Source organism: Neovison vison, chromosome 7 (assembly GCF_020171115.1).
Source record: "Neovison vison isolate M4711 chromosome 7, ASM_NN_V1, whole genome shotgun sequence".
Taxonomy (NCBI): Eukaryota; Metazoa; Chordata; class Mammalia; order Carnivora; family Mustelidae; genus Neogale; species Neogale vison.
The window spans coordinates 28,971,413-28,993,041 of NC_058097.1; positions in this window are offsets into that span (position 1 = coordinate 28,971,413).

Consider the following 21,629-nt stretch of genomic DNA (forward strand, 5'->3'; position numbering starts at 1 on the left):
GAAATTTCACTCCTAGGTATATACTCAGGAGAACTGAAAACATGTCTCGCAAACACGTTTACACAAATGTTTTTGGCAACATTATTCATAAGGGCCAGAAAGTGGAAACCCTCCAGCTGTCCGTCAGCTGAATAATATCATTCAACCATAGAAAGGCGTAGAGCACTGATTCATGCTTAAACACAGACAAACCTTGAATACACTGTGCTAGGTGAAGGAAGCCAGACATAAAAGGTCACATACTGTAGGATTCTAGTTATGTGAAAGATTCAGAGTAGACAAATCCACTGAGACAGAAAGTAGATTAGTGGCAGACGTGGGCTGAGATGGGGAGGAACTGGAAAGCGACAGCTAAGGGGCTGGGGGGTTCTTTGCGGGATGATGAAAATTCTTTGGGGGATTATGGAATTCGCGGTGATATTTGAACCACCTTCTAAAAATGTGCAAAAGAGTAAATGTTATGACGATATGTGAGTTTTATCTAAGCAAACAAACAAACACACCTCCCTCCCTGACCGGCCTAAGAAAATGATGATTGAGCTGGAGAAGCGGTGGCTGACCCGTTGGCTTCCTGTCACTGGCATCAGCCCAGACTAGAAGTTTCCTTCAGAGGACGGGTCCTGCATGCTAAAGCTCTCCCAGCCTTCTACAGACCCTGCTGCCAAGGGCTTGCTGCCAGCAAACAGTGCCCCTCCTTCTGCTCTACTCTTCCCTGAGTTCACAACCTGACAAGGCCACCCTGGTGGACACTGGGCACGTCCTTGGGAAGGACATTGGAGCGAAGCCCTCAGCAGTGTCCTGTCACCCACCAGCCTTGCCTGACTGTGTGATTCCAGGAAGAAGAAGAGCGCAAAGCAGCCACCAATGCCACGGGAGGTGACTCTTGTCACAGCCCTTGCCCCCATCAGAGCCAGCACACCTGCTTGGAAGAGTCACCTAGGGGGTTGGGGATCCGTTCCTTTTCTTTTTGCAGTTATTCTAGAAAATCATGCTGTAGTTAAAGAAGCAACCAGGGGGAATGTTCTTTCAAGCACAAAAACTGGGACAAAAATGCCAGAAAGCCCTCAGCCTGGTCAACTCTTTGGGAAGCCAGTTAAGAAGCCCGTCCTCCTTGGAAGACCCTAATGCCTTCCTGTTAGATGCATCAGCTTTACCTTTTATTCCCCAGCTGTCATGAGAGCTGGGCGGGGCGGGGAGCCCAATTCCCAATTCCCAAGGTTAAGGGATCTGCGTTTCCCAACCAACCCAGCCCATTATCCTCTCAAAGACTCCACAGTCCCTCACCTCTCAGCTTGCAGGGTTATGTGAGTTCTCCTATCCTCTGAAGGCTACGAAGATCTGGTATTGTAGGGAGGGCTGGGATCAAGAGGACAATTCTAATAACTACCCACTCTTCTTGAGTACAACAGAATTGTATGCTAATTATGTGTGCTTCGTGTCTGTAACCCAGCACCTACTTCCGAGCCCAATATGCAGCAGACCGTGGATACATGTTCAAGGGAAGAATAATGAGGCTGAAGCCCAACATGGGTGGGTGCTGTCTTGGCATGGGTTGTTTCTGAACCTAGAAAACAACAGTGACCAAGATGGACCAACAGGGATCCATGGAAGCCACAAGCCCAAAGCTGCTGTTCCCCAATGGGGGGGTCAGCCAAATGGGAGAATGGAGGCATGTGGGCAAAAGAGCCCCTGCCCCAAGAAAGGAAGGGCTGCTTCCCTTGACCAGACCGTTCTTTCCAGGCCACCGCTGAGCATCCACAAGAGAAATGTTTACTCTGGCCAGCACCTACTGACATCTCCAGCACCCAGGCACAGGGTCTGGCCAGAGGAGGGGTATCCCTGAGCCCTCACGGAGTCTGTTAGTTTCTGCAATATACCAGCCTTGGAAATGAGTCTCTAGCCATCACCAAGCCTCAGTTCTAAGGCAGGCACTTTTTTTTACACCTGAGTTACCCATCTCCCAGGGCAGGTGTGAGGATGGAGAAAGATCACAAATGAGAAACAGGTTAATGTTCCCTGATGCCATGAAAATCTAAAAGAGACTTGTCAAGTGAGAAAAACACGTTTGTCAAAAAAAGCTTTTCAAAGATGGAAGAAAACCCTTCGTGTTAATTCAGTCCCTTCTGGGAGGTTATGTGCCCCTTCAATGTACAGTATTTTCTGGGTGTTCCAGAACAAGATAGAGTCTACAGAAATGCAGACATTCAGCTGCATTATTACAATTTGAAGACTTATTCTTCCCTTGAACATGTATCCACGGTCTGCTGCATATTGGGCTCGGAAATAGGTGCTGGGTTACAGACACGAAGCACACACAATCCCTCACCCCCTTCAGCAGGACAGATGGACATTTAAAAAAAAAAACGTTACACAGTGGTGGAGGCTTGGGAATGACGTTCAGGGTTTATCGAGGGCACAGCTCTGAGCTCAGAGACACGAGCGTGGAAAAGCTTCAGACAGAAGCACGAGCCTATTGTCAAGAGACTGAATTCGAAGGCCACACAAACCTAGGTTTTAATAACAACTTATATGACTGGGTGATCTGGGGCCAATGACTTAAACTTCCCCAGCCTGGGTTTCCCCATCTGTAATCTAGAAAAGACGACAGAGACTACTTCTCAGAGCTACTGGAAGAATTCAATAAGTAATGCATGGAAAGAGTTTATGATGGTGCCTGATCCACAGTCAGTGCTCAGTGAGTGGGGCCTGGGGCGTGATGCTGCGCTGATTTTTGAAAAAAGGATTAAATATTCACCATGGAGCTTGCAGGGTTGGGGAACGGGTGTGTAAGGGAAGGGTATGTGCTCAAGAAAGACCCAGAAGCCTAGTGTTGTTAGAGAATTGTGAATTGGGAACGGGGCTGTCCCTTCTGCAGCCCACCTCATCACCCTTGACCAACCCTGTCCCTTTGTTCAGCCCGTACCCACAGAAACTGACAAGATGTCGCCCGCCATACTGACCTCCACCTAAGGAAGGTTCTCTCAGGCCATGGGTGTTGGTGGCCCGGCTTGATGGTAAGCCCCTTATGAGCAGGGACTCTCCCCTTGACTCCATTGGCCTTGCTTGCTCAGAAAACTGGGCCACACATCTCCTCAAACAACTGCATTGAAGTCCAAACCGGTTCTGCCCCAGCTAATTGGCTGTGTGTCCCAATCAAGTCTCCACCCCACAGCCTCTCCGGGCTGCTTGGAGAGCAGGTAGCCTGGAAAATATGTCATGTTGTCGAGCAAGTGATGTCCGAAGAATGTGACCAGATCGGTAAGGGGAACCTTCAGGGACGGCAGAAGGCAGGGCTCCCAACACGCCGAGAAAATTCTCCTTCCTCGCAACATTCATGGAATGAGAGACTGTTTCATTGGTGAATAACTTCCCTGAAGAAATTCTTCTAGGGCATTTCACCATCCCCAGCTGGTGTTTCTTGGCAGCTGAAGCAAGATAATAACCATGTTGAAATGGCACCCACGGCCTTGTAGGAACAGGGCACAACTTGCTACGTCCACAGGCCCACACAGCCTCTGTTGCCGCCTCTCCCGTGTCTTCCCCGGGCAGCCCCGGGGCAACTCTGGGGTCAGCTCCTCAGGCTTTACATCAGAGAAAGGGGTGGTGGAATAGAGGGACTCTGGGCCAGCTCCAAGACAAACACCATCGGCTGCCCCCCCCCCGCTCCCCCAGACAGCACCCCTCCACCCCCTCTTCCAGAAGCCCTCCCGCTTTCACTTCCACCCAGGTGTACTTGGATGCGTTTGAAAAATCTGCTTAATAAATTACCACCTCTACATGACCTGACAATAGCCACAGATAATCCAGGGCTATTAGAAGGCTTGTTTACAACTCCTATAATTCTAGGTTGTGCAAAGCCCAGCAGGTTGGGAAAGGTGTCAACCTTCCCTCGGTTAATAGCACAACCTGTGTTCACAAATTATATGTAATTGATCCAAAGATGTTACAGACATTTGAAAAACAAAAGCCATGTCTCCTCCCAACTTCCCTTCTGGGAATTTACCCTCAAGGAAATGACTGTGAGTGTGGGCAAAATAATAATAAATAAATTAATTAATTAATTAATTAATTAATGTGCACAAAACTGTTGTTTAGAAAGAACGTACAGTGCACAACAATGGAGGATTAAACAAACCTTGGAACATCACACAATGAGACTCTAAGTAGCCATTTAAAATAACATTGCAGAAGACAGCATCTCGACATGGGGAAATTGTTAATTACCTATTGTTAAATGAGGGAGCAAAAGCAGGTTACAAAGCAGGAGCTGCAGCTAATTCCATTAAAATATCTTACGTAAATATATTTCTTTGAATAGTGTTTGGAAGGTGGGTGTGCTCCTCAGGCAGCCAGACAGGTTTGGAGGTGGGAAGCTTCCAAGCTATGTGACCTTGGGCGAATTATGCATTACCTCTCTCTCTATGCTTCGGCCTCTCCATCTGTAAAATGCAGAAAATACCTTCTTCATTGGGCTGTTGGGAAGGGTAATAAAATTATCCACGTAAAGTGTTTAGCACCATGTCTGATACAAGATAAATGTTTAATAAAGGGTGATTCTTGCTGTCATGTTTGTATGGTTAACTCCAGGAGGTAGAATCACAGGTATTTGGGGTTGCTTGTCCTTTGTCCATTTCCTAGAAGGTACTACTATTACGACAACCAAAAAGAATTTTAAGCTACTAAAGGTGGGGTAGAAGTTGTTGCTTTTTGTTGTTGTTGTTGTTATGATTTTATTTATTTATTTGACAGGCAGAGATCACAAGTAGGCAGAGAGAGGAGGAAGCAGGCTCCCTGGTGAGCAGAGACCCTGATGCGGGGCTCGATCCCAGAACCCTGGGATCATGACCTGAGCCAAAGACAGGCACCCAGTGAGGGTCAGGCACTGAGCAACCCAGGTACCCCAGGAGTTGTTGTTTTTAAAGAGGGAAACTGGCACTAATGAGAAGTGACGTGTGTCCATGACCTCAGCAAGTGGGATTGAGGATCTCCCTGGAACAGAGCAGGGAGCAGCAGGCTCCTGTGGACCCGCATCTGAAGCAGGGGTCTAGAGGAAGCAAGGGACAGAGGGTCCCAAACACTTGCAAGCAAGGGACACTGTGCCTGGTGCCTGTTCCCCTTCCCATCTCGCCTCCCCCAGGGATTTAGGTGACTGAGGGGCTTGAGCCTGGGTGGAGGGAAGAGAGGCAGGGGAGGGGATGGAGAGAGTTATGGATAAAATAGGAGGAGGGGTGCTGAAATGGACCCCCCATGGTCACACCGAGGCAGGTCCTGATAAAAGGGGTGTGTGGGCGGCTCAGAGCTCATGTAGGTCAGTGTGTTTCGAAAAGCCCAGATTTGCCTCATCTTGGGGACCCAGAAGGTAAAAACAGTCTCAAGCCTGTGGAGGTCTGGGCGGCTTACTGAAAGTATACAAACCCTCCTGCACAGGACACCGTCTCCCAACTCACCTCGCCCAGAGGCCAGGCAGGTGGCCAGGTCATAGCCCAGGTCTTCCAGGTCATGGAAGGTGTTGCAGCAAGGGCTCGAGATGGGGGAGGGCTGGTGGCCACAAAATCCAAAGCCAGTCTCCCCCCCAGAGCAGAGCCGAGCCCAGTGATAGCACCAGAGGTTGCTCCTTTACACAGTAGAGAAGCAGCCCACAGACCAAAAGCCGGGATCAGACCAAGCCCCAGGTCGATGGTGGTGGGGCTGGGCTTGGTTCTCAGGCAGAGAAACCCAGGACACAGGAAAAGCCCTGAGTAGGGTGCGACCACCTCCCTGGTTCTCTGGAGAAGACCTAGACACAGAGGTCCCCAATGGCCTCAGATTTCCCAGTTCTGCTAGGATGAAGGAAGAGTGGAGTTGGGGAGACGCACCCCTGCCTTCTAGAATCCCTGTGGGGAGAACTTGTAGACCCTACCCAAGGACAGGCAGCACTGTGGCTGAGCAGCATGAATGTGGACCACTCAGATCCCCAAACCATCTTCCTTTATGCCACTTGGGAAAAAAAGAATTCTAAAATAGCACTCCGTACCCACCAGGATGGCTATAATCCAGAAGTGGGAAATAATACAGGTCAGGTGAGAAGTTAGAAGGTTCAGAGACTGCTGGTGGGAACATGAAATGGTACTACCCCGAAACCCCGAGTTTAGTCGCCCTCCCGACAAGTTACCGTATGACCCAGAAGTTCCGCTCTCAGGTGGATATCCCAAAGAATTGAAAACAGGACCTCAAAAAAGTGCACGCACACACGTGTTCACAACAGCGTTATTCACAACAGCCCAATGGCTAAAACAACCCAAGCATCCATCAGCCGACCAATAGATTTTCTGGAATGCGGCATATTCCATAAAATGGAGTGTTGCTCCGCCGTGAAAAGGAATGACATATTGATACATACCACAGCACTGATGAATCTCAAAAAAGGATGCTAAGTGGAAGAAGCCAGATAGAAAAGGTCACGCAGGGTGTGAGTCTATTTACGTGAAACATCCAGAATCAGCCAATCTGCAGAGACAGAAAGGGGATCAGTAGTTTCCAGGGACTGGAGTAGGGTGAGAGCCAAGGGCTGATTGCTTAATGGATATGGGGTTTCCTTCTGGGGTGATGCAAATGTTTGTGTTTGGAGCTACCTAGAGGATAAGGCACTGAATTTTGCAGAATTTTAAGTATAAACCGGCTCATTTTGTTATGTAAATGTCACTTCCATAAAAATCAGTGAAATGTAGCCATGAAGTTTCTTCCTGATGGGCCATGTGTTCCACCCACCCCGTGATCTCATTTCATCCTCAGAACAGGCCCACACAGAGATTTATTATCCCATTGGACTGATAAGAAAACTGAGGCCAAGAAAGGTGATATAATTTGCCCAAGGCCTCCTAGCTCATGCTCTGTCCAGCTGTCTCAGATGGTATTTCAAAACTGTCCAGAAATTCCCCAGAGTTGAGCAAGGCAGCTCAGCAGGGTACTGGGAACAGGCATCCTGGCCTGGGTGTCGAAGGGACAGACCACCTTGATGGTGGTCTTGTGCAGCTCCTCAGTGCCAGGATTCTGAGAACAACGGCAGGAAACTGCAGAGGAGAGGGAGGCCTAAGGTTGAGCATGGGCCTATGGGAGAGCTGTGTGGGTGTGGGGCTAGGGCAGAGGCTGGGGTGGAGGCTGGGGAGGCCGAGGCCCTGCCCACAGGAATCCAAACATCTCGGGTGACCAGATGTCCTTGATCCTTCAAACCAACACTGACCACCCTCTCCGGTCATGGTCACGGAAACCTGACTCAGAACAGAGGCTCCCTAAGGAAGGAAAAGGAGCCCTGGCTTTCAGGTCAGAGCCACGGAGTTCTCTGAGTCTAGGAGACTCAGACTCCCTCCTCCTCATATTTCATTTCATAGCAAAGATTCATTGAGCACTTACTGTGTATCACACCCAAACACTTGAATATGGGTCTCTCCAACAACACTTTGATATAGGATGGGAGTCGTAGTGGTTGGCTTGACACCATCAAAACCCACCTCCCACCCCTCTGAGCGCCTTCTCCCCCAACCCTCCACCTCTACTCCGCCCCTACCAATCTCCCTGCTCCCCTGCCCTGGTTGTGTTGAATCTAAAGCAGTCTTGGCCATCCCAATTCCCTCGCTCTCTACTGCGTCATGAATAAGCACAAGACCTGATTTCAGCCGATGAGACATGGAGGGTCTTCCAAGATACGTTTCCTTGCTCCAGGAAGAGATGATCCGGCCCCCTCCCCTGGACATTGTCCCATCTGGGTGGGTTGCTGGAAGCTGCTTCCACCATGCCCCCTCTGGCTTCAGAATGCAATTACCATGAGCTGGGAAAGCAGAGACAGAAGGACATCACCGAGCCACCGACGGTGCTAGGCTGAGCCCTGTCGCCATGTGAGAGAGTAAATTTCCGGATAGTGTAGCCGAGGTTTGCTTTTACTTGCAGCCAAAAGGATCCTAACTGACAGACGGATAATGCCCAAGAGAAATCTTGGGCATAAAAGGGTTAAGTAATGGGTCTAAGATCCCGCAGCTGGTGGGACGGGAATCTGAGCCCAGAGCTTCTGGCCCCAGAGCTCTACCCTTCCCCATTGTAAGACGCTGCCTCCCCCCTTTGGACCCTTGCCGCTGCAAAGAAAGCGGCTGGCACAGGTGGGGATAAAAATATCTACTGCAGGGGGAGGGATAAAAATACAGGGGTAAAAATACCCCGCAGGAGACACAAAGGGCCCAGCACAGGGCCTATAGCAGAGGGCTGGCCCCGTCGACATGAAATCCACACTCTGAGCTTTTTCAGCCCTGAGTTGGTGTCCGCTTATTCCCAATGGCTCAAAGGTCAGACTTCTCGCTTCTGCCAACTTCTGTCCCTCCAAGAAGAGCACAGGTTTCCAAAGTCCAGCCCCTGCCGTCCTATTCCAGGCAGCCTCCCAAGAAGTACCCTGAGCAGCCCCAACTCACCCCCCCACACACCAGCCGGCTCATCTTCTCTCCCACACATGCTTCAGCAATTTTGAAATAATCTATTGCTGCTATCGACACAGCAGCCAGAGGGATCTTACAAAAATCAGATCAAGATCATATCCTCTGGGGCTCCTGGGTGGCTCAGTGGGTTAAGCCTCTGTCTTCGGTTCAGGTCATGACCTCAGGGTCCTGGGATCAAGCCCCACATCGGGCTCTCCGCTCAGCGGGGAACCTGCTTCCTCCTCTCTCTCTGCCTGCCTCTCTTCCTACTTGTGATCTCTGTCTGTCAAATAAATAAATTCTTAAAAAAAAAAAATCACATCCTCTGTTTGCCTAAAACCCTCACTTGTTTCCACTGCACTTGGGATAAAACCCAAACTCACAACTGTGACCCAGCGGGCTCCACAGGGCTGGATCCTGCCTTATTTTCCAGTTTCCCCTTGTACTCCGCTCCCGCTCCCCTACCCCAGGGGAGCCTCCCTGGCCTGTTAGTTCCTCCAACCTGGAAAGCTCCTTCCTAGCCCAGGGCCTTTGTCCTCACAGTTCCTTGAGCAAGAACTGCACTCTTGCCCCAAGGTCTTGGCATAGTCAGTTTATCTCAACACTCGGTGCTCTGGAGAGGCCCTCCTGCTCTCCATCCTGGGCCCATTCTGTCTCTGTCTCTATGGGCTCACACAATCTTATTTCTCAACAGATCACACATGTTTCTCTGACATAGTGTCTTGTTTGTATAACTTTGTTTCATTATTTTCCATCATCCCCCTAGAACATACCCTCTAAAAAATGGACACAGGTCCATTTGATTCATTCCCAAATCCCCAGCACCCAGAACAGTGCCTGGGACACAGCAGGTGCTCAATCGAACAGCCACAGAGGGAACACAACTCTGTCTCCCCCAGAAGCGTTGCTGTCTTCACTGCTTCTATGAGAAACGACGCTCTTTGCATAGAGTAGTTATTACACGTGCTCTTATCTTGACTTTCCAAGAACCTTCTAGCGGTTAGAACGTGCTTTCCTCAGACTCACTGTGAAAAGCACAGACTTTCAGTTCTCACCTCAGCCCTGCCAGTTTGTCACGATGTGACCACGAGCAAGTCACTTAACTTCTCTCCATGTGCCTCAGTTGCCCTAACTGTTGCGAAAGGTCATGCTCGCTTTCAGCATGTTCTTGTGAGGCAATGCACTGTCGTTCAGCATGGTCGGTGTCTGGTACGCAGAGAGCACTGGGCATAAAGGGGCCACCTTTGTTCATGACTTAGGTCAGGGTGTAAGAGAAAGAAAGGGGGAGGGAGAGGGAGAAAGGAGGATAGGAGGGGAAGGAAGGAGGGAGGAGTGGGGAGGAACGGGAGAGGTAGAAGGAAGGGGAAGGTGGGGGGTAGGAAATGCTGCACGCGAATTTTATTGACAGGTTCTGTGTCAGCCTGCATATGGGTCACTTGGAGCAGCATCTCAAGATGGTCCCGCCCTGGGGAAGGAGGATACGGGAGGTCTGGGTAGACACCGTACAAGCAACCTTTCTCAACTCCAGGGGGTTCCCTGATAGGATCACACGGTGCCATTGCCCAGAATGCAGCCCTTCCCCCATACTCAATCTGGGGGAGTGAGCTTTGGGGCACCAAGGGGCCAGGGAGGAAATTCACCCCAAGTCCTCAGAGCTCTTAGCTGTGGCAGCTGCTGCTAGAGAAAAGCTTCATGCCAGGATGAGTTGGGTCTTAATAGCTGCTAATTGCTCATAAGGCAAATGGGGGAAGATATTAACGAGCAATCCATTTGGCTCCAAGTGAATGGACTATAACCCAGAAGGATTTTATTGGTCTGGATCTGCTTTTTAGGAATTGTCATTTCAGGAGTGGCTTGGTCCTAAAATGGTGCACTGTGACCAAGGCTGTGTGACCAGGAGGGAGAGAGTGGAGGATGACAGGATTCTGGCATCGGTACGACACGCCTCCGCCATCTTCCTGTTCTCCCGGTGAGCTGGGGGTCACTCCAAGACCTCAGAGGACCCCACCCACCCATAGCATCTCACTCCCTTCTTCTTCCCGACCACACTGACCCTTCTGGAAGGAATCAGTCCTGCTCTAACAGAGGAATCCGCCTGCATTTCTAGGCAGGGCCTACCCAGAATGGTGAAAGAATGGGTTCTCTAACTGAGGATGATCACACCTACCATGCCTGGATTACGAATTCTCTTTTCTTCTTCTTCTTTTTAATGGTTCTGAGGACACTATGTGCTAATTGAAAATTCAACAGAAATATATAGAGTAGAGAATGAAATATACTCTCTTCCACAATCCTGTTTCTCAGAAGTAATCACCATTAACACTTTGATCTAGAGCCTTCCAGATAGATGAATAAATCTTACCTTTGATATTAAGAGTTTCAGAGATTAATGTAATGAGTATCCAAGAGTTCACCATCCATCTTAAGAAATAGAACATTACAGAGAAAATTGAAAGTCCCTGTCTCTTTTCCTTGTCTCATTTCCTCTTTCTCCAAAGGTAACCTTTGTCCAGAAATGATCTTTTCTATGCCCCTCTTCTACTTCTACCGTGTGTGCTTAGGTCCATAAATAATATGTGATGTCATTTTATTTCACGTTACTCTTAATAGAAATAGAATCATGGTACATGTAGCCTTCTGCAGCTGGCAGCTTCCCCTCTAAATTGTTTTCAGATTCTCCATATAGTTACATTGTCACATTATTCCATTCATTTTAACCTTGTATCCTATATCATTGTGTCATAATAACCCAATTTATTTACCCATTCTTCTGTTGAAAAATATTGTGTTGTTTCCAATTTTTCCCTTTATAAACACTGCAGTCCACATTTTTATACCCATCGCCTTGTGTACATGTGAATATGTTTCTCCAGTGTATAGAGCTAAAGATGGGATATCTGTGGCGTGGTATACAAGTATCTTTCACTTTGTTGAATGTTACCAAATTGCTCACCAAAATGTGCAAATTATGGTACTAATTTGTATTCCCACCATCAAATATAATTTAGTGGAACCACTTTGGAGAGCGATTTGGCAATATTCATCAGTGAACAAAAGTCCCTATTGCCCCATATCCTCACCAACAAGGCATTGTTAACATTCCAATTTTTACCCATATGTGGGGTGTCAACTGATATCTCATGGTTGTTTCAATTGCATCTCCATGATTGCTAATGAAATTGATTATCTTTCATACGTTTACTGACCTTCCAGTAGTCTCGTCAGTGAATTGACTGTTCATACTCGTTTCCCAGTTTCAGTAGATAAAAAGATGCTGACAATAGGTAGATAGATAGATATAGATGGAGGGTGTTAAAACAATTTTCCAAATTAGCACACCACAAAACACTTCCTAATATATAAGAAACATTTATATTCTATATAATATTCTACAACGTACTTGTTATACTCTAAGTATAACTTATACACCTTACCAGGCTAGTACTTTTTTGTGTATCCTACCCTTGCATAATGTGGATATAGCACAATTTATTAATCATTCCTCTATAGAGGGACATTTAGAATATTTTCTTTTCTCCATTATAAACAGTGACTATTTTGGGAGCAACATATTTGGGTATAATCACAGCTGTTCCTACAGAAGATGGTCAATTCTCATGAATTATAAGTAGTAATCTATAACAGAGAGGAAATTAGACTTCAGTAAAAAGCACAATGCAATAAATTCAGCATTAAATCTCTTCCAGACTTAATTCCTCCACTTTAATAAAATTTTTAAACCAAAAAGTAATCTGCAAATAACCACTTTGGAATTCTGTTTGGCAAGATCTGCTAACCCTAAACATGCACCTGCCTATGACTCAGCAGTTCTACTCCTGGATACATCGCCAACAAAAATAAGGGTGTATATATCCATGAAATAACATGTACCAGAAGTTCACAGTAGCTTTATTCATAAGTAACTTAAAATTGGGCACGAATCTGAGTGTACACCAGTGGATCTGTACAGTAACATGGACAGATCTGAGAATGTGGTGTTGAACTGAAGATATCAGACGTTAGAGAAGATACCCTCTATCATCCCATTTATATGAAGCTCCAGATCGGGCAAAACTAATCTATGATATTAGAAGTCAAGATAATAGTTGACTCTAAGGGGGGAACATATGGATGGCAAAGGGACTCAACGAAGCCTTTAGACTGTTGAAAATGTTCTCTGTCCTCATTTGGGTTGTGGGTTTGTTTGTAAAAATTCACTGAGCTTTACCTTTAAGGGATGTATACTTTGTATTAATTATACTACAGTAACTTTTTTTTTTTTTTAAGAAACAACCTTGTTATTTTAACTTCTTTTTTTGTAGCCTGCCTAAGTGAAAGGAAGGAAACCAATTTTATTAAGAACGTAAGTGCTAAGTGATACACTAAGTCTTTTTATAAATATTTAGGTCTCAGTTTTAATTTTTAATTATGATTTTTAACTAAAAGCTTGATAAGTGTCCCAAGATACAAGCATGACTATCCCTTTGTTTACAGATGAGGAAACTGAATGAAAAATCGATGTAATGTGTCCAAGGTCACGCACGGAGCCACTGGAGCTCTATTAATGACCATGTGAGTTATAACTGTAATAGTTGGTATTTGGTCAGCACACCATGTGCATGGCCTCATTCTACGTGCTTTGCATGTGCTATCTCACAGGTATTATCTCGTGTTATCCACATTAGGACCTTATGTACCAAGCATCATCATTAAGCCCCATTGTGGCATAGTCACGTCACGTCCCCACTGGGGCACAACCAATACGTGGAGGCTCCAGGATCTTCTCCTTTCTGTAGGACACCAGTCCCAGGTCTGAGTTCTCCATCTCCAAGGCCTCACTCTAGATAACCCTGGGGATGATCCCCCCCCTGCGATGCTGGAAGCTGTTTGCTTGGCTCCCACGTCTGCTGGTGGAAGTCCGTGTTTATTTGTTGACTTGTTTCTCACACCCGCTCCTCTGTTTAGAAAGTCGGAAAACAGATTCATTAAGCATGGAAGCCCAAACATTCCAAGATAAATTAGCAGGCATGTCTCCCCAAGGCAGAGGGGATCGGGAAGGGGAGGGAGGGGGAAAGGGAGACGGAAGATTCGCCCCTTCAGACCCCAGGGACCTGGGGATAATAAACTAGCAACAAAAGGCTTGTGGCTACATGTTTTTTGTAGAATTGGATCTCACCTCAGGACCACAATTTAATGGGAAATACAGCTTGAAGGAGGTCAGTGTTGAGGGTTTATGAAGAAATGGTGATCTAACTCAACAGGCCCTATTGATCACCCCAAGATCAGGAAGGGTAGGAAAGGAGGGAGGGCGCCTGGCCCACCCCAGTCTAGCATCCAACGGAGACCTAGGCAGTGCCGACAAGCGAGCCCACTACACAGGCACTCTCCTGCGTGTCCCTATTCCTCTAGCCACAGGGCTTTCATTTTGGACCACAGTCAGGCTGCTGTGAGCTGATAAATCATTTCCACAGAGGGAGGAAGAAATCCCCATCAACGTACATCCCCAGCCTTCAGCCGGCCCTCATGCTGCGTCCCTTTCCCCAACTCAGTGGGGTAGAGAGCTTCCCGTAGGGCCCTTGCCTAGAAGCCATCAGGCTGGGAGGAGAAGGACATAGGGCCCCAGGGCAGCCTCAGGGACCCCAGACTCACAGACAATAACAATATTGATAAGCTCTGCCACCACCTACTGAGAGCCCACTATGTACCAGAACCTTTCGCCTCTAATCCCTTAGATGATTCTACAAGGGTTATATATTAGCCCATTTTGTGGACAGGAAAACCGAGGCTTAAAGGAGAGTAAGCCGCCATTTGCCCCAGATGTTGGCCTGGCTCCAGATTCCCTTACCACCTCTGCAGAGGAAGAAGGAAGAAAAGAAAGAGCAGGTAAGGGAAGCAAGGACATTGGCATAATGCTTCTTATATAGTAAGCACTCATTGAGTTCTGGCTTTTTCCCACCATGAGAGTTAACATGATGATATAGGCCAGTTAGAATTCACACTGCTCCTGATCCCTTCCCATGAAGCGGGGCTGCTCTGAGCCTATGGTTGTCTGGGTCTCTCCTAGCTGCAGCAGGGATGTTTCCAGAAGAAACAGTTGCTCCCCAGGGACCCAGGCTTGCTCTGCCTTCCCTGAGAACGGCACAGTGAAGGAGAAGTCAGAGCCCCATAGAGGTCACTGTCAAAATGCTATGGGGCTGGAATGCTTGGGTTTGGGTCCAGGTTGAGGCTAAGAATGCTGGAACATGGAGGAAGTAAGGTCTGTAGAGGGGTGAGCTCCATGTGAGAAGGGGAGAAGTTTCCCATTACTGGGGAGGGATTAACACCCCTGGAAGGCTGCTGTGTGTCAGGGGTGGGCCCTGGGGACCCAGGTGCTGCTGATTTAAGAAAAAGCAGACTCACTGTTGGCCCCCATTTAGGCCCACCCATTCAAGGCGCCTTCGGTGGTACACATGGAGGGGGTGGGGCTGTTTGGTGATTGTTCTCGAAGAGTCCAGCACAACTTCAACGTCCCTCCTGAACAAGGACAGGCCTCAAATGGTGGCAGCAGGCGTCCTAGAAAAAAGGCTTTGCTCCAGTCCCCAGAGGCCAGTACCTGGAGAAAACAATACCAGATTGTTCCCTGGAGGTGAAAACAGTCTGTTCAATTCCTACAGTGTGAAGAAGGAAGGCCCTTGGGGGACATTATCAACCTGGAAAGTACTTTTAGAATGCAAAAAGAAAGCCAGGCTTCCCTGAACAGAGCTGTTAGGGAAGCTGAATTCTGAATGCAGAATTGTTCCTATCCACCTTTCCAAGTGATTCCAGCCAGCAAAGTCATTTACAGACACGCTATCACACCTGTCCTGTCACCAGGGTTAACTCTCAGTTCTGGGCAGCTGGAGTCTGGACCCTGATTGAACGAGCAGCGCCACCTTGAATGACCTCTGGCCTCCCTGCGCCCCGGTTTCCTCATCTTCTCCCCCAACCTACCCTCTCTCTGCTTCACCCGCTCAGTGACTCAGCTGCCTGAGCCGACATTCCGGAAGTTATGAAAATTTCACTGCCCCTGCTTGACGGATGACCAAAACTGCACTGATTTCTCGCTTTCCCTGTAACCATGCCCTTGGTCCATTCCTTAAACCTGCAGCCCTGGGACTTGTTTTGGCCAACAAGATACGGCAAAGTGATGGTGTTCCGTTCTTTTCGTGTTCCTACTTGCTCCTGTGCCCCTCTGTGCATGCATGGGCTAGCCATGCACTCAGGCAACAGCGCTGAGTTCTCCCAACACCTCAGACTTGCAGGAGATGCCAGCCCATCACAGTCACCTGCTGGTTCGCAGCTAACCACTGGGCCGTGGGTGAGCCATGCTGACAAGCTCAGAGCAGCGGAAGCAGCCAACCCAAAGGCTTATGAACACGAATGAAGGTTCTTGGCATGTGTCACTGGGGTGCCGGTTATTGTTATGCAGCGTCGTTGTGATCATAGCTAACTGATACACTCCCATGTCCCCTGTTGCTCAGCAAATAAAAGCACAGTTGTTAAGAAGATGACCTTGGAAGCAGTCCTTCTGGTTTTGTATCCCACTTCCAGCCCCTCTCTAGGTATGTGAGGTTGGGCAAGTTATTTAACCTCTTGGTCCCTCCGTTTGCTCATCTAAAACCACACTGGACCATAGAAGAACCCCCCTCCTGGAGCTGTAATGATGAAACGCTTCAAGAGTTTCCCGGGGCTAGAACAGCACTTGGCACGTAGTGAATGCCGGGTTAGTATCTGCTACGAATATTGTCCGGTCCACTAAGTGTATTATCAATCCCCTGTCTCTATCCTCTACTGATGTCACCCTAATCCAGGACATTTTCTGGATGGTTTTCCAGCTCCATCTTCCACTATTAATCCACTCTCTATAATGAAGCCAAAGGAATCTTTCCAAAAAGTGCAGAACTTATAGTGTCACACTTTGATTAAAACCTTTCAGCGGTGCCCCTTTGTCCTTGGGACAGCTTAAACTCCCCAAATGGTTCCATGAACCCGCCTCTGTTTAATTCTCTGGCCTCGTCTCCCCACACTTGTCATCAGTAATAGTAAGAGTGATCAGACTTGTACGGAGACCGTACTCAGTGCTGAGCCCCGTGCAGACCACATTGCTGACATTCTGTCATCGAATCCTAGGCCAGGTTGTATAACCACCTTGCAGGAGAGATACGGTAACCCCTATTTTACAGATTAGGAAACTGAGGTTTCATTCGCCCAGTGTTACCCAGCGAGCAGTAGAGGAAGGATGTCAAGCCCATTCTGCTTGCCTGGGTCTATGTACCAGGCTGCTGGGCAGGGTTGGGGGGCACCCCCAAGAGTGTGAGAAACTCCTGAGGCAAACCTTTAGCCCCAGGCCCAGGCCCTACTTGGGCCTCACTCCAGAAGGCATGTGAGGGTAAGCAAACATCCCGCTCATGGTCATGGGTTTTCATTCCAGAAAATGCAAGGATGTTGGCAGATCCCCCAGCCAAGTGCCCCAATCCCCCAGCCAAGTGCCAAGCCGGCCCGTGACGTATTTTCCCAGGCACCTCGGTCCGTAATTGGTGTTCAGCACCATAGGGAACGTAATTAACTGACACAATGCTTATAGAGAGCTCATTGCATGCCAAGAGACTATCTTAAGCATATGACACGGAGTGACAATGTCATACTGACGGTGAGCCTGGGACAGGAGTCCCGTCACTGTCCCTACTCTCCAGACAAGAAACTGACCATCAGGTACAGTGGAACATTTGTGCTGGCCAGACTCAAGCCCACAAAGCCTGCTTCTAGAATCTGTGCTCTTAACCACCTCACCACCGAAGAGAATTCCAGACAAGTTTCTCAGAGAGGGCTCCTTGGAAAGACATCTGGAGGGGATTCCAAGCAGCAAAAAAGGACCTGGACTTGGAGACAAGCCCCACAGAAAGGATGGGAAGGCCGGGAGTCTTCAGTGGAACAGCAGATTCTACTGCTGCCCCTGGGATCTGGTTCTCTTCTGCTTCTGGACACAGGAAGGATGGTGATTCCTTGTCTCTGGGACTGGTAGTCACGGCCAGTGAGACGTGAGTGGGTTCAACTCTTCCCCACATCTTCCCCTTTGTGCAGAGAGGCCAGTGGCCAAGAGGGTCACCCTCCCCAGGCCTGAGTCCCCGAAAGACAAACCACAGGGAGGAGGGCTTCCGCTCCTCCCCGCCCCGGGCTTCCGCACCCCACCATGCTGGACTGGAAGCGTGAATGTGTCATCAACTTTTGCCTGAAGGGACATTGGGGCTATTCATTTCTGCACTAGATCCTTACTTCCCCTGACTGGTGTAAGGGGGCCAGTCACGTAAGGCAGGAGGTGATCTCAGGTCTCTAACAGTCTGGCAATCTTTAGAGGTTACCCGTGGTAGGGAGTGTGGAGAAGGGAGAGAGTTCTCAGAAATGGCAGAGTCCCGTTACTTAGATTTCAGTGGGAATAGCATGTACTTTCTGCAGACGAGCAGACAGACCTTCCCCCATCTGACTGGAACACAATCCAAATGTTAAAATTAGAGACAAAAGTGAGCTGCAGAGGAAAACATCAAAACATGATCCTTCGTTAGACCAGGTTGAAGTAGAAATGCCCCCACCACTGCTGTGGTAACTTATGGGGGAGGGGGTGTACCAGCGGTGGAAGGTTCTAGTCAGACTAGTGCAGACTTCTACCTTCTGCTCCAAACCCCACCCCCCCATCCCCAGTCTATGGCAGGCAAAACCACCAGCGGACCACAATTGGTCCCCTTTGCCCACCAAAACTGCCCCACAGATACACTTCAAGTGATGTCTTTAAACACTTAACAAATACCCAGAGGTCTAATATCAGACAGTTTGGAGATAACTTTTTTAAAAAATATATTTTATTTATTTATTTGAGAGAAAGAGAGAGAACGCAAGTGGGAGGAGGGGCAGAGGAAGAGGGAGAAAAAAGCAAGGATTCCGATGTGGGACATGATCCCAGGACTCTGGGATCATAACCTGAGCCAAAGGCAGATGCTTAATGGATTGAGCCATCCAGGCAGCCCTGGAAATAATTTTTCTGATGCTTCTTTCAAACTTCTTAGTAGGAACAGCAGTCATAAGTCTTTGCTCCCCACAACCTGAAGTCTCAAGGTTCCCTGTTCATTCTACCGTCAGCCAGGTTAGGAAACCCCCCCCCCACCAACGCATGGTTTTCCACCACAGTCAGGGGCCCTGACAGCTCACACCAAACAGAGAGGCCACATGGCAGAACCTCTCATACATGACAAGTAAGACCGGGAGGACTGTGGAAGGTAAGGGGGGACAGGTGGCTGCATTCTGCATTCCTCCTATTAAGTTTGATATGAAATACTGACCAGTGCTGGACCCCTTGTTAATTTGGTCCCCACCAGCTGAATATCCATGGACCTGCTTCTGAAGACTGCAAATCCCAGAGCGGGACCGAGACAGAGATCCTGTAGAGTGTCATCTGTGGAATGCCAATGCCCAGAAGAGACATAGGATGTCTCACCATTTGCTCCCTTCTCTATTCCACACTCTTCTCTGGTTCTGGGGTCGGGAACAGGAATCTGGGTCTTTCTCTTCGTTCGCTTTTTGACCAGATAAGTAGCTCAGCTCTACCTCAGATGGAAAGAAAGGAGGCTTGTGTCATCTGAAGACAACAGTGCCACCGCCCCCCCCCCAGGGCATTGGGCTCCCATACCACAGGCACCGGAGCTACCTGCTTTTCCTTTTGGTGCCAAAGAAAGTCTAAGCATCAAGAAACCACAGGCAGTGTGATTGGCATGTGGGTTCCCAACAGTGTTCTGCACACAGTAGACTCAGAACATTCAAGAATCCATATACATCACTGGTCACAATGCAGCTCTGTGCCTGTCCCTTGGATGGTGTGGAGGGAGGAGCCCGAGGTATCCCCTTGGCCCTCATATGGGAATCTTTGATTAACATCAGGCTCCCCCACTTGCCTTAATTTAACCACTATTACCTCAACTCGTAAGCTCGGCCTGCACAAGAAAATGGAGGCTCCGTGCATTCCATCCTGAGCACAAAATGACCCTGGAAGAGAGGCTGCAGGGAGAGGCAGGACGGGAACCAAAAGTAATTGATGGTAGAGACCCAGGCTCTTTGTGGGATGGCTGGGGGGGTGGGGGGGGGTGTCCTGCCCCCAGTTGCCCTGCTTTTCAGAGGCAAAGCTGTGTACAAGGATAATGCCATTCCTAAATCTTCATTTATTCGGTATTTATTGAGCACTTGCTATATTCCCAGTGCTGTGTTGAGTCCCCACCTTGGCCCATTGGGGTGGCTGGAGTTGATCTAAGAACCACACCGGGAGATACGTACATCATTAAACACTAAAGGGAGTACCATGAAAAAGCAAAGAATGTGCTGTAATTAAACATGAAAAATGAGACAGGGCTTCAGGTTGGGGAGGCGAGGGTATCAAGGGAGGGTGACAAGTGTTACCATCCAGGTAACTCAGCCTGGAAGATCTTGGAGACATTCTTGGAGGAGGCAACTCATTCTTCAGCTGAGTCTTAAAACACATTTTGGAATCTGTCGAGAGGAAGAAGGAGTCATTCCAGACAGAGTACAATGCATTTAGAAGCAAAAACATTTTCGTTCTAATCTGTGGTTCCCAACCTGTCACACATTAGAATTGCCTGGGAAGCTTTAAAACACTGGGATATCCCAGCTTCGCCCCATTAGGGATCCTGATTCTGGCCTGGAGGTGAGCCCCGGATGACTCTAAAATGCAGCCAGGTTTGAAAACTCCTCCTCCAGTTAGTCCTTAGTCACAATCAGAACCTTGGAGGACATTGCCCATTTGTCACCCAAGAAGCCTGTCATTTTGCTCCCAGGATGCTTGGGATCTGCCCCCAGAGTCCGGAGCAGCCATGGGGTGACCTCAGGACAAAGTAACTGTCCCAAAGGTCTTGGGCTGGGCAAGACAGAACTCTACTCCACCATCTCTCAGTCCCGGCGAAGAATTCCCAGCCCACGCAGTGGACAGGGAAGCTATCCAGGCAAGGAATCAGGGGAAGCAGGAGGGAGTACAGAGGAGCTCTCGTTATACTGTGTGCCTGGGCCCTAGGGCTGACCCCTGAGTCAGGCTTCAGACACCTGAGTCCAGTTCCAGCTTCATGCTCTTGCCCTACCCATGAACTTCCCTTACCTACAGCTTCTCCTGGCTTAGTAAACAAATCTGTGTATTTCAAAAGGAAGCTTTATACCAAGGGGTATATTTGGAAATGGGACGCTGGAGTTCCTGGTCCTCAATAAAAAGCAACCTTAAGAGTCAAACTGGCTTTTTAAAATAACACTATCAGAGTCTGTTTAGATCCAACTTGCCTCCCAAAACCTCTGTGCCCGAAGCCTGCTCGGCCAGTGGTTTTCTTTTGGCTTTGCCTTTTACTGTGGCAAAATATGTAAGATATGACCACTTTGACCATTTTTTTTTTAGGTGCACAGCTCAGTGGCATTATGTACAACTAGGACCATCAGGCATCTCTAGACCTTCTTTCGTTTTCCCAGACTGAAACCCCATACCCACTAAACAACTTCCCTTTCCTCCCCTTCCCCCAGCCCCTGTCAGGTTCTGTTCTGTCTCTGTGACCCTTCTTCATTTTAAAGGGAAATTAACAAGTGCCCGAAGGATGTTAAGGACATATTGGCACCAACCTAGATTCTCTTCTTGACTTAGTTGCCATTGAGAGAGGGTTGAAAAGGCAACACTGTTCATTCTACCCAACTGCACATCACAATGGTAGCCAGCACACCCCCACCCCGACATGTGGTCTCCACCCTTGGTGTTCATCCCCCAACCCCTGCCCGCACTGCCTAAGCCATCTCTCGGTTTCTCTTCTAGATCCATGGTCTTCCAGCAAGCTCACAACAAAACCTGAATCGGACACTCGAAAAGAGAGCAGAGCGGAGGGGACTGTCACCCGGATTGTCTTTAATAATCCAACGAGATTGGGGGCGCCTGGGTGGCTCAGTGGGTTAAAGCCTCTGCCTTCAGCTCAGGTCATGATCCCGCATCGGGCTCTCTGCTCAGCAGGGAGCCTGCTTCCCCTTCTCTCTCTGCCTGCCTCTCTGCCTACTTGTGATCTCTCTCTCTCTCTGTCAAATAAGTAAATAAAATCTTTAAACAAAATAATAATAATAATAATAATCCAACGAGATTAAGAAAAAGGATCC